Genomic DNA, 10,457 nt, shown 5'->3' on the forward strand with positions numbered 1-10,457 from the left:
CAATGACTAGTATGATCTTCCATCACATAATGTCATCCATCAACTTGACCCTGAGACCAGGAAGGATCTCTAAGATCCTTATTAGGTATCCATTGGGTAAACTTGAGTCACCCTTATTCAGCATGACAGGGAAGGTAACAAAGTCTCTATCCTTTGGACAATTAGCCTACACACATTCTGTCTGCATTCACTGTTTTTCCTTCATCTGACTTTTCTATACTTATTCCGTTTCCTCTTAAATGAACAAAATTCAGAAAATCTGGTAGATATTCCAGCACCAAATAAATCCCAGGAGAATGGTCAGGATTCTAACAGTCAATAAGATGGTAATCAACAACCTGGGCCTCAAAGTCCCCCTAGAGATTATGAATCAGGAGTTTCAGCCCCAGGTGGATCTCAAGGTGGTCTTCAAGGTGATCCTCCAGGCGGCCAGCAGGGAAGTCACCCAGGTGGCCAGTAAAGAGGTGGTCAACTCTCCTCACCACTAAAGTATTTCTTTCTTTTCCTTAGTGAACCAGTGTCCATGTTTGAATATGTAGTGGCTGTCAACTGACAATATCAGTTCCCAAATATCTTTTAAGCTCTTTCCCCTTTTCTATTAGTCTAAATCTTCTTCACTCTTCTTTTCTCTGAACTATTTGCTGACATTTCTTCTCTTTGTCCCATTGTACTTGATAGAGACAGAGACAGAAAACATGTCAGAGAGAAAGAGATAGTGAGAAGTAAACAGAGACATAGAGAAAGGGATGGAGGGAGAGAGGCTGCAAGTCATAATGAGAAAGAGAGAGAAACAAAGTAAGAGAGAGAGAGAAATCTCATCTATTCTTTTCCTCCTCTTCTTTATGTTATTCATCCTTTTCCCTTGCCAGCGTCCCTTTCCAAATTTTGTTTTGCTTTCGTTTTAAAAATTACGGTACTGTATAACTTTGTCATTGCTTTCGCCATTAGCCCAGTGATCAAATCAAGCTCAGTTCATCTCGTACAACCTTCTCCCTTTCTTATTTCAGTGCATGAAAAGCAAGATGTACTTTTGGGAGGCACCCTTCAAATCCTCATGTGGACTGAGATATTGGAACATTACAGGACTCTTGATTTTCTCTATCCCTTTCTTTACTATACTAATAATACACTAGTAGTTACACATTGACTTCTACTTTTCTTTATGGTGTTTTGTGTCACTCATCTTTCAGCATAGTGAGTTCTAGATATAGGGATTGAAGTATGATTCTGAGCAACTTGGTGCTTCACAGATACTAGGTTATTCTTTGAATATATAGCCCTGACCTGAACTTAATGGTACAGCTTTGAATTCCCAGAGTTTGCCTTGCTTGTGATTGAATGGTGACCATCCATATAATAAATATTTTTGAAACCCTTTAAAATTCATAGTACTTGAATAATGTCAAGGACAGAATGGTGACCTCCTGACTTCAACCTCCTGTATAATCTTTAATCACTTCCTGATTTTTTTTCTTTTTTCCTATTTTTCTGAATAGAGCTAAAATTCTAAGAAAAAATCTCATGATCCCATAAGCCACTCTCAGTCAGTCAATGTGCATTTATTAAGTGCCTAATATCTGCCAAACACTGTGGTAAGAACCTTGGTACACAGAGAGGCAGAAAACAAAGAAAGAAGCCAAAACAAAACTAAAAATAAGCCATCTCTGCTCTCAACAAGTTCACAGTCTAATGGTGGAGACAGTATCCAAACTAATCGGTATCTAACCTGGGAATAGACAGAGCTGAACAGAACAGTCCAGAGGCATCAGGAATCAGGAATCAAGTAAAAGTTTAATTAATTTCAGAGTGAATAAGACAAGTTTAACTATGGAATAGAAGAGGCATTTGTCTTGCTGTGCAAAGTCTGGGTTTATATACCTAAAAATCCCCACAAGGGCATGAATTGCAACACAATCATTCTTAGGTCTTGAAACAGTTTGCACAGCAGGCTCCCACATGCAGGCAACTTAGGGACAATACAGGTGGTCTTGAGTCCTGTGGGTACAGTTCTTCAATTGATTGTCACAAGTCTTAAAGGTGATTGAGCATTGTGATTATTCAGTGGGGTAAAAAATCAGAGTTAGCACTAAGGGAGCAGGAGTGTAGTAACCTCTATTTTAGTTCACTTGGCAATTACAAGCTCAGGAATTTGTGAATTATTAGCATATCAGGAAATCTCACTGGGGTCATGATCTTCTTATACTGAGGCAATGGCTAAAGCTTGAAGGGCTAGCACTGTGAACAAACTGCCAAAAAGTTATTTAAAATGAGTGTTTCAGAGAAACTTTTTGTTCAGATTCTCATTGGGCAATTTAGGCGGGGGTGGGGGGCAAGGCATTTAAACCTGTTGATCAGAGCAAGGGGATTAGTACTAGAATAGGTATCACAAGCCATACTGATCTGAGATAAGAACAGCATAAAAATGAAAGGACGAAACCCACAAAAATGAGAAGTCAGAAACTAGTACTTCCACAAACATTGAGACTGGTACTAGTAAGTACATGTATTAGTACTGCTACTAGTAAGAATGGAAAGGGTTAATTCATAGGGGGAGTAAGTGCAAACCTCATTCCATATCTTGTTTCTTGGATTAGTGGTCTGTATCTGTTGTCATTTCTTCTCATCCTGGGGGGCTTGGGAACAGTTGCCTGTTTCAGATGTCAACTGCTTTGGACCCCATTTTATTTTTAAAGGCAAAACACCAGTAGATTCCACAAAGTGAGAAGTGTTGCACTTTTGAGATATAACAGGTGGATTGCTGACTCTACTTACCTGAGTGACAGGAATGGGGGTGGTGAGCAGGACTTCAAAAGACCCTTTCCACTGTGGCCACAGGGAGCTTCTTCATTGGTGGTATTTCCAATAAACTCCGTCACTGGGTTGGATCAGGAGCCCAGTCTCAGTTGGAATTCCTAAAGAATGGGACTGTCACATAAATTGGAGGATTTCTGAGATTTTCTGCACCAACCCAGTATAGTACCATAGGAGAGAGCCTTTGGCTACTATGCTTCCCACCCCTGTGGAATAAGCTATCCTGTTATTATCTCATAGGGACTGAGCATGTGGGAACCCTATGGTTCAAATCAAAGGCTTAAGAAGACTAAAGGAGAGGTTTGTACCGGAGGACACCTAGCTCTTCACAGAATTTAGCACAAGAGGTTTTAAATATTCCATTAATTCTTTCAACCATTCCTGAAGATGGGATGGTGGTGGTAGGCACAAAGGAGATACTAAGTGATAGACCAGGATTAAAGCAGATTATTTCATGAGACTCCTCTATCACTATTTATTTCTTTAAGGTCTCTCCATAGTGGAATGATTTCTGTGTAAGAGGAATTTCTCTCCCCCAGAGGCTGTGGCAGTGAAACAGGGAAATGCCTCCACCCACTGGGAGAACATACAGACCATAAGCAAAGCATATTTGTAACTATGGACAAATGGAAATTGAATGACATCAACCTGCCAGATTTTAAAGGGCATATCAAGGAGATGAAACTGCCCACAAGCTGGCTTCAGAGACTGGGATGCATTGTGTCTGGGGCAGGTCTAATACATCTTTTAGATGGTAGTAGCAGCCAGGTGAAATTCACCCTTCAATATTTTGGACAGGTTCTATTAGCTTGCCAGGCCCCTAGTGGCTCAACGAATGAAGGTGTTCCATCATACTGAGTTTTAAGTTCTCAGGGAGTACTCTAAATCTGTTTAGGATGACTGTTATTCCTTTAGTTTTACCAAGTGTGCATTTCTCCTTATGAAGTTTCTCCTGCCTCATAATAAGCATCCTTTTCTGGGTTGTAGCAATATCTTCTTTTGTTAGTCCTTCAAGAAGAGAAGTGAATGCCATGAAGGCTATACCTTTGGGGCAAAGTGATAGTTCCATAGGGGCTGGAAAGGAGGAAAGTCCAGGTATATTGATACCCCTCCCAGGTAAGAACAAAAATGAATTGACTTTCAGGGGCAAATGGGATTAAGAAGAAGACATTACAGAAGTCAACCATCATGAAATGAATGTCCCAGGGTGGTACAAGTTTAAGTAGAATGTTGGGGTTTGGGGCAATAGGTGCCTGAGGACAAAAGCCATTGTGGGAAAGTAGCATCAAATCACTGTAGCTCTCCCATATTCATCTCCAAACAACCATGTAACCATAAACTAGCACCCTGGAACAAATCCTGGAACAGCTGAACCAGTAGAAAAATGGGGTGGATAGATCTCTTAGCCTGGGAGAGTTGAAGGATAGTCAAGAAGGGTTTGTCTCATTCTGGTAAAAGGGGAGTCCATTCAAGGACAGGAAGCATCCCAGCAAACCAGCAGCAATCCCTCTCCCTTCCCCAAACCAGTGGGAGATCCAGAGCCCAGTGTGGTGAAGGAGGCAAACACTAACATTAGGATACCTGCATGCCTTAGCATAGCCAGGGGAATTAGCACACTCTACCCCATCCCAACCCCTCCTTGCAATGGAACACCAGACAGGAGGCTCTCCCATGGGCCTCAGGGCATTCTCAGTACAACAACAGGTAAACAGCCAGGGCCTGCAGCCACTAACAAGAATTTAGAGACAGTGAGCCTTCTTGGGAGTGAAGTTCAAATTTAAAAGAAAGGAAAAAGACAAAAAAAGGGGAGAGGACATGAGCAGAAAACAGTAAAAAACAATCTGAACATAGAAATTTATTAAAGTGACAGGGAAGACCTAGATACAAACTCAGAAGAAGACAAGAAAGTCACCATATCTATGGGCAATAACCCAAAACAAAATGGGAATTTGCCTCATGTCCAGAAAATCTCATGGAAGAGTTCAAAAAGGACTGTAAAAATCATACAAGAGAGATAGAATTAAAATCAAGAAAAGAAATGTGAGTGATGCAAGAGAATTATGATAAAAAGACTTAACAGCTTGAAAAACTGCCTAAACAGTAGAATTGGTCAAATGGAGAAGGAGATACAAAAATCCATTGAAGAAGACAACTCCTTAAAGAGTACAATGCATGAAATGGAAAAGAAAGGACAAAAGCTAATTGAGGAAAACAATACCCTAAAAGTTTGGATTGAGCACGTGGAAGGTAGTGACACCATAAGATATCATGAATTAATCAATCAAATTGAGAAGAATGAAAAAATGAAGCAAATGTAAAATATCTCAATTCTCATTCTCCTTGATCTCTCTGAAGCCTTCAGTACTGCCCATTATCCTCTTCTCCTTAAATTTTTCTTCTTTGTAGATTTCAGATCCTCACCTCCTCCTGGTTATTTTTCCATCTATCAGATCACTCCTTCTCAGTCTCCTTTGCTGGATCTTCATTTTAGTCATCCCTTCAAACTCTAGGTATGGGTTCTATCTATAGGCACTTTTCTCATTCTATTCTGCTTCACTAAATGATCTCATTAGCTCTCAAGAATTTGATTACCATATCTCTGCAAATGATCTTCAAATCTACTTATCCTACCCTAACCTCTTTGTTGACCTCCAATCTCACAACAAGAACTGATTTTTAGAAGTCTCAAGCTAGATTTCCCATAGACTTCTTCAATCAACATGTTCAAATCTGAACTCAGTTTTCATAAACTCTCCCCTCCACCTGATTTCCTAATTATGTTTGAGAGCAAGCCCATCCTTGTGGTCCCCCAGGTTAGCAAACTAGGCATCATCTTCTAGTTCTCCTTGTCTCTCACTACCTATATACAATCTGTTGGAAATGTCTATTGATTTCACCTTTGCAACATCTTCTGTCTTTGGATGCTACTACTAGTTTGATGCAGGCTCTCATCATCTCATGCCTGGAATATTAAAATAGTCTGCTGGTGGGTCTGCTTGCCTCAGTTTTCTCCTCACTCTTCTCCTCTATTTTTCAGATGAAGTGATTTTCCTTATGTGCACCTCCATGACAACTCCCTACTCACTATACCGCAATAGCCCTCTCTCTAATCCAGGGTCAAAAAGGAAATCCTGTACTAGGCATTCCATACCCTTCACAACTTTCCCCCACCTGAAATTTTCTAGTCTCTTTATATCTTATTCTCACTCAAGTCCTTAGTAATCTAGAAAGATAGGTCTCCTTGCTATTTTTCATACATGACTCCTGCTCTTTAACCTCTGGTAATTCTCTCTGCCTGTACCTCATGTAGAGAATAAATAATTATTAATATCCATTTTTTTTTGCCTAATGGTAGCCATTTCTAGGGTGGAGGTGGAAGAAAGAAAAAAGAGAAAAAATGAAATTTACATGATAATTTTGTTGTGTATTTGAAAGGAATAGCAAGTGCCTAGCAGATTTATAGCTTCATGTACAATAAACTTTTTTATTATAGTTTGTTATGGAAATGTTTGTTTTGTTCCATAAATTTTTTAAAAAAAGATAATGGAAGGGCTTTGGGAATTATTCTACTCATACCATTTTGGCATTCTCAGTTTTTTTGGTTTCACTTTCACAATGGCTTTAAGGTGTGTGTGTGTGTGTGTGTGTGTGTGTGTGTGTGTGTATGAGAATGATGCAAAGAATTTAGTTTCAAACATATAATTTAAGTTTAATAACATGGAGCTGGAGGGAGTGATGATGCAGGGATTGAAATTTGAGCTCTTTGGGATCTCCCAAGATAGAACTTTCTCCACCCATGGGAATCAACAACTTATCTTTAATTTAATCTTATTTTCATCTGCACCAAACCCACATGTGTGAGCTGCTGTATATAAGCCTAGGTGTTTTTGACTTAACTGAAGGTTGAATTCCTCATCATTATGTCAGGCTGCCTCTCAGAGAACAAATATTAATAGATTTAAACAGCAGCAAAAATAAAAATAAAAATGAAAACAATTATGCCTGAGGATAGACTGAGATTTTAATGTTCTCCAGATAACATGCAGTAAAGCCTCAGTGATTTGGTATAATTTGTGAACAGGCCAGTTTGACTTAAGTGAAAAGAATAGTGAAATATGTTATAAAATATTTAGTTTTGATTCATTTAATTATAGACAATAGCAATAACTCAAATGAACAAAGCACTAGCAAGTTGAGAGTTCATAGGACTGGCTTTAATGAATAGAGAGAAATTAATTTGTAATTGGCTATATGCAAATGAATGCCACTAAAGCTACTTTAAATGCTTTGAAAACAATTGTATTTTCTCAATCAGGCTAATATCCCTCCTGCCAGTTACAATTATACTACTAATTTTCTTAATACACCTACCCCATAGAGTTGTTATGAGAAGCAAAAAAGAGATAAGAAATGAGTTAATGAATGTTAAGTGTTTTACAAACCATAAAGAACAAATAGATAACTGTCATGCACAATATTAATCATACCCAAATCACTAAATAAAAATAAAGAAAAACAACAGCAACAAAAACTTTTACCACAAAGTCTGAGATTTGGCTTTGTTGTTATTCAATCATTTAGTCATATCTCACTCTTTATGACCCCGTGGACCATAGTGTGCCAGCTCCTTTTGTTCTCCATATTGTCCGTGGGATTTTCTTGACAAAAATACTCAAATGGTTTGTCGTTTCCTTTTCCAGTGAATCACCTTTCATCAGAGCTGTCCACCATGACCTGTTTGTTTTGAGTAACTGTGCAGGAATAGGTCAGAGTTTAACTGAGTTATGTAAACCACTTTGCCATGACAAGGCAATAATCTATGAGGGGAATCATAAAATCAGAATTCATGTGGGAACTTAAAAAATTAATAAGATTTTGTAATACTTTGACTTTTAAGTTTACATGTTATTAGTTCTCTTTAAGATACTTTCTCTCGCTTTTTTCTTCCTTTCGTTTTCTTTGTCCTTTCTCTTTCCCACTTTTGCTTTTTTAATTTTTTTAATTAATTTTGTTTATTTTCAGTGTTTCACAATCACTATCATGTAACTTAGATTTTTTTTCCCTCCCTCCTCTCTACCTTTCTTCTCCCTCCCCAAGACGGTGTATAATTTTATATAGGTTCTACACATACATTCCTATTAAGTACATTTTCACCATAGTTGTGCTGTATTAGAAGAATTGAAATAAATGGGAGAAATCATATAACAAACCAAAATGTAATACAAAAGGAAATGATTTGCTGCATTCAGTGATTGAATTCCACAGTTCTTTCTCTGGATGTGGAAGGCATTTTGCCTTAAAAAACCATTGGAAATTTTTTTTTGAAGTCCTTGCATTGCAATGCAGTTTCAAGTCTACCAGAAAAAACTCTCGCACACTGTGGTCATTGCTATGCACAAAGTTCTCCTGGTTCTGCTCCTTTCGCTCAGCATCAGATCATGTAAGCCTTTCCAGGTCTTTCTGAAGTCTTCCTGTTCTTCATTTCTTATACAGCAATAGTACTCCACTACATTCATATACTATAATTTATTCAGTCATGCCCCAATTGATGGACATCCCCTTGATTTGTAGTTTTTGACCACCACAAAGAGTGCTGCTATAATTATTTTTGTACATATGAGACCCTTTCCCATTTTTATGATCTCTTAGAGATACAGTCCTAGAAGTGCTATTACTGAGTCAAAGGGTACACATATTTTCATAACTTTTGGGGAATAGTTCCAAAATTCCCTCCAGAATGTTTGGATGAACTCACAGCTCCACCAACAATGAATTAGTGTTCCAACTCTCCCACATCCTCTCCAACATTTATCATCCTCCTGTTCTGTCATGTTTCCAATTTGATAGATGTGATGTGGTACCTCAGAGTTGTTTTGATTTGCATCTCTTCAATCAATAGTGATTTAGAGCATTTTTTATATGAGTACAGATATCTTTAATTTCTTCCTCTGAAAACTGCCTATTCATGTCCTTTGACCATTTATCAAGTGGGGAATGACTTGTATTTTTGTACATTTGATTCAGTTCTCTATATATTCTAGAAATGAGGCCTTTGTCACAGACACTAGCTCCAAAAACTCTTCCCCAGTTTGCTACATCCCTCTGAATCTTAGTTGCATTGGATTTGGTTGTGCAAAACATTTTCAGTTAAATGTAATAAAAATTATCCATCTTGCACTTCGTAATGCGTTCTATCTCTTCTTTAGTCAAAAATTCTTCCCTTCTCCATAAATCTGATAAATACACTTTTCTTGCCCCACCAATTTGTCCGTAGTATCAATCTTTATACCTAGATCAAGCGCCCACTTGGACTTTATTCTTGTGTACAGTGTCAAGCATTGGTCAATGCCTAGTTTCCATCACACTATTATCCAGTTTTCCCAGCAATTTTTGTTTAACAGTGAGTTCTTATCCCACAAACTGGGGTTCTTGAGTTTATCAAAGAGTAGATTGCTATATTCATTGTCTACTGTGTCTTGAGCACCTAGTGTATTTTACTTGTCTACCCTTTTGTTTCTTAGGCAATATCAAGTGATTTGGATAATTGTTGCTTTATAATACAATCTGAGATCTGGTAGTGCTAAGCCACCTTCCCTAGCATTTCTTTTCATTAGTTCACTTGATAGCCTTGACCTTTTGTTCTTCCAGATTAATTTTGATATTATGTTTTCAAGCTGTATAAAATAATTGTCTGATAGTTTGATTGGTATGGCATTAAATAAGTAAATTAATTTAGGTAGAATTGTCATTTTTATTATATTGACTCAGCCTACCCATGAGCAGCTCATGTTTTTTCACTTACTTAGATCTGACTTTATTTGTGTAAAAGGTGTCTTGTAATTGTGTTCATATAGTCCTTGGGTTTGTTTTGGCAGGTAAACTCCCAAATATTTTGTAGTGTCTACCCTAGTTTTAAAGGGAATTTCTCTTTCTACTTATTGCTGCTGGACTTTGTTAGTAATATATAGAAATGTAGAAGATTTGTGTGGGTTTATTTTGTAATCTGCATATTTGCCAAAGTTGTTTATTATTTCAGGTAGTATTTTTTTTTTACTTGAATCTCTGGGATTCTCTAAGTATATCATTATATCATCTACAAAGAGTGATAACTTAGCTTCTTCTTTGCCTATTCTAATTCCCCCAACTTTTTTATCTTCCCTAATTGCTACAGCCAACATTTCTAGTACCATATTGAATAACAGTGGTGTTAATGGACATCCTTATTTCACTCCTGATCCTATTGGTAATGCATCTAGCTGATCTCTATTGCATATAATGTTTGCTGAAGGTTTTAGGTAGGTACTGCTTATTATTTTATGGAAAGTTCCCTTTATTCCTTTGCTCTCCAGTGTTTTTAATAGGAATGGGTGTTGTATTTTGTCAAAAGCTTATTCTGCATCCATTGAGATAATCACGTGGTTTCTGTTAGTTTTGCTGTTGATATGATCAATAATGCTAATAGTTTTCCTAATATTGAACCAGTTCCTGCATTCCTGGTATGAATCCTACCTGATTATAATCTATTATTCTCATGATAAGCTGCTGTATTCTTTTTGCTAAAATCTTTTTTTTTAAAATTTTTATATCTATATTCATTAGAGGAATTAGTCTCTAATTTTCTTTCTCTGTTTTGACTCTTTCTGATT

The sequence above is a fragment of the Notamacropus eugenii genome, chromosome 6 (assembly GCF_028372415.1).
Source record: "Notamacropus eugenii isolate mMacEug1 chromosome 6, mMacEug1.pri_v2, whole genome shotgun sequence".
Lineage (NCBI taxonomy): Eukaryota > Metazoa > Chordata > Mammalia > Diprotodontia > Macropodidae > Notamacropus > Notamacropus eugenii.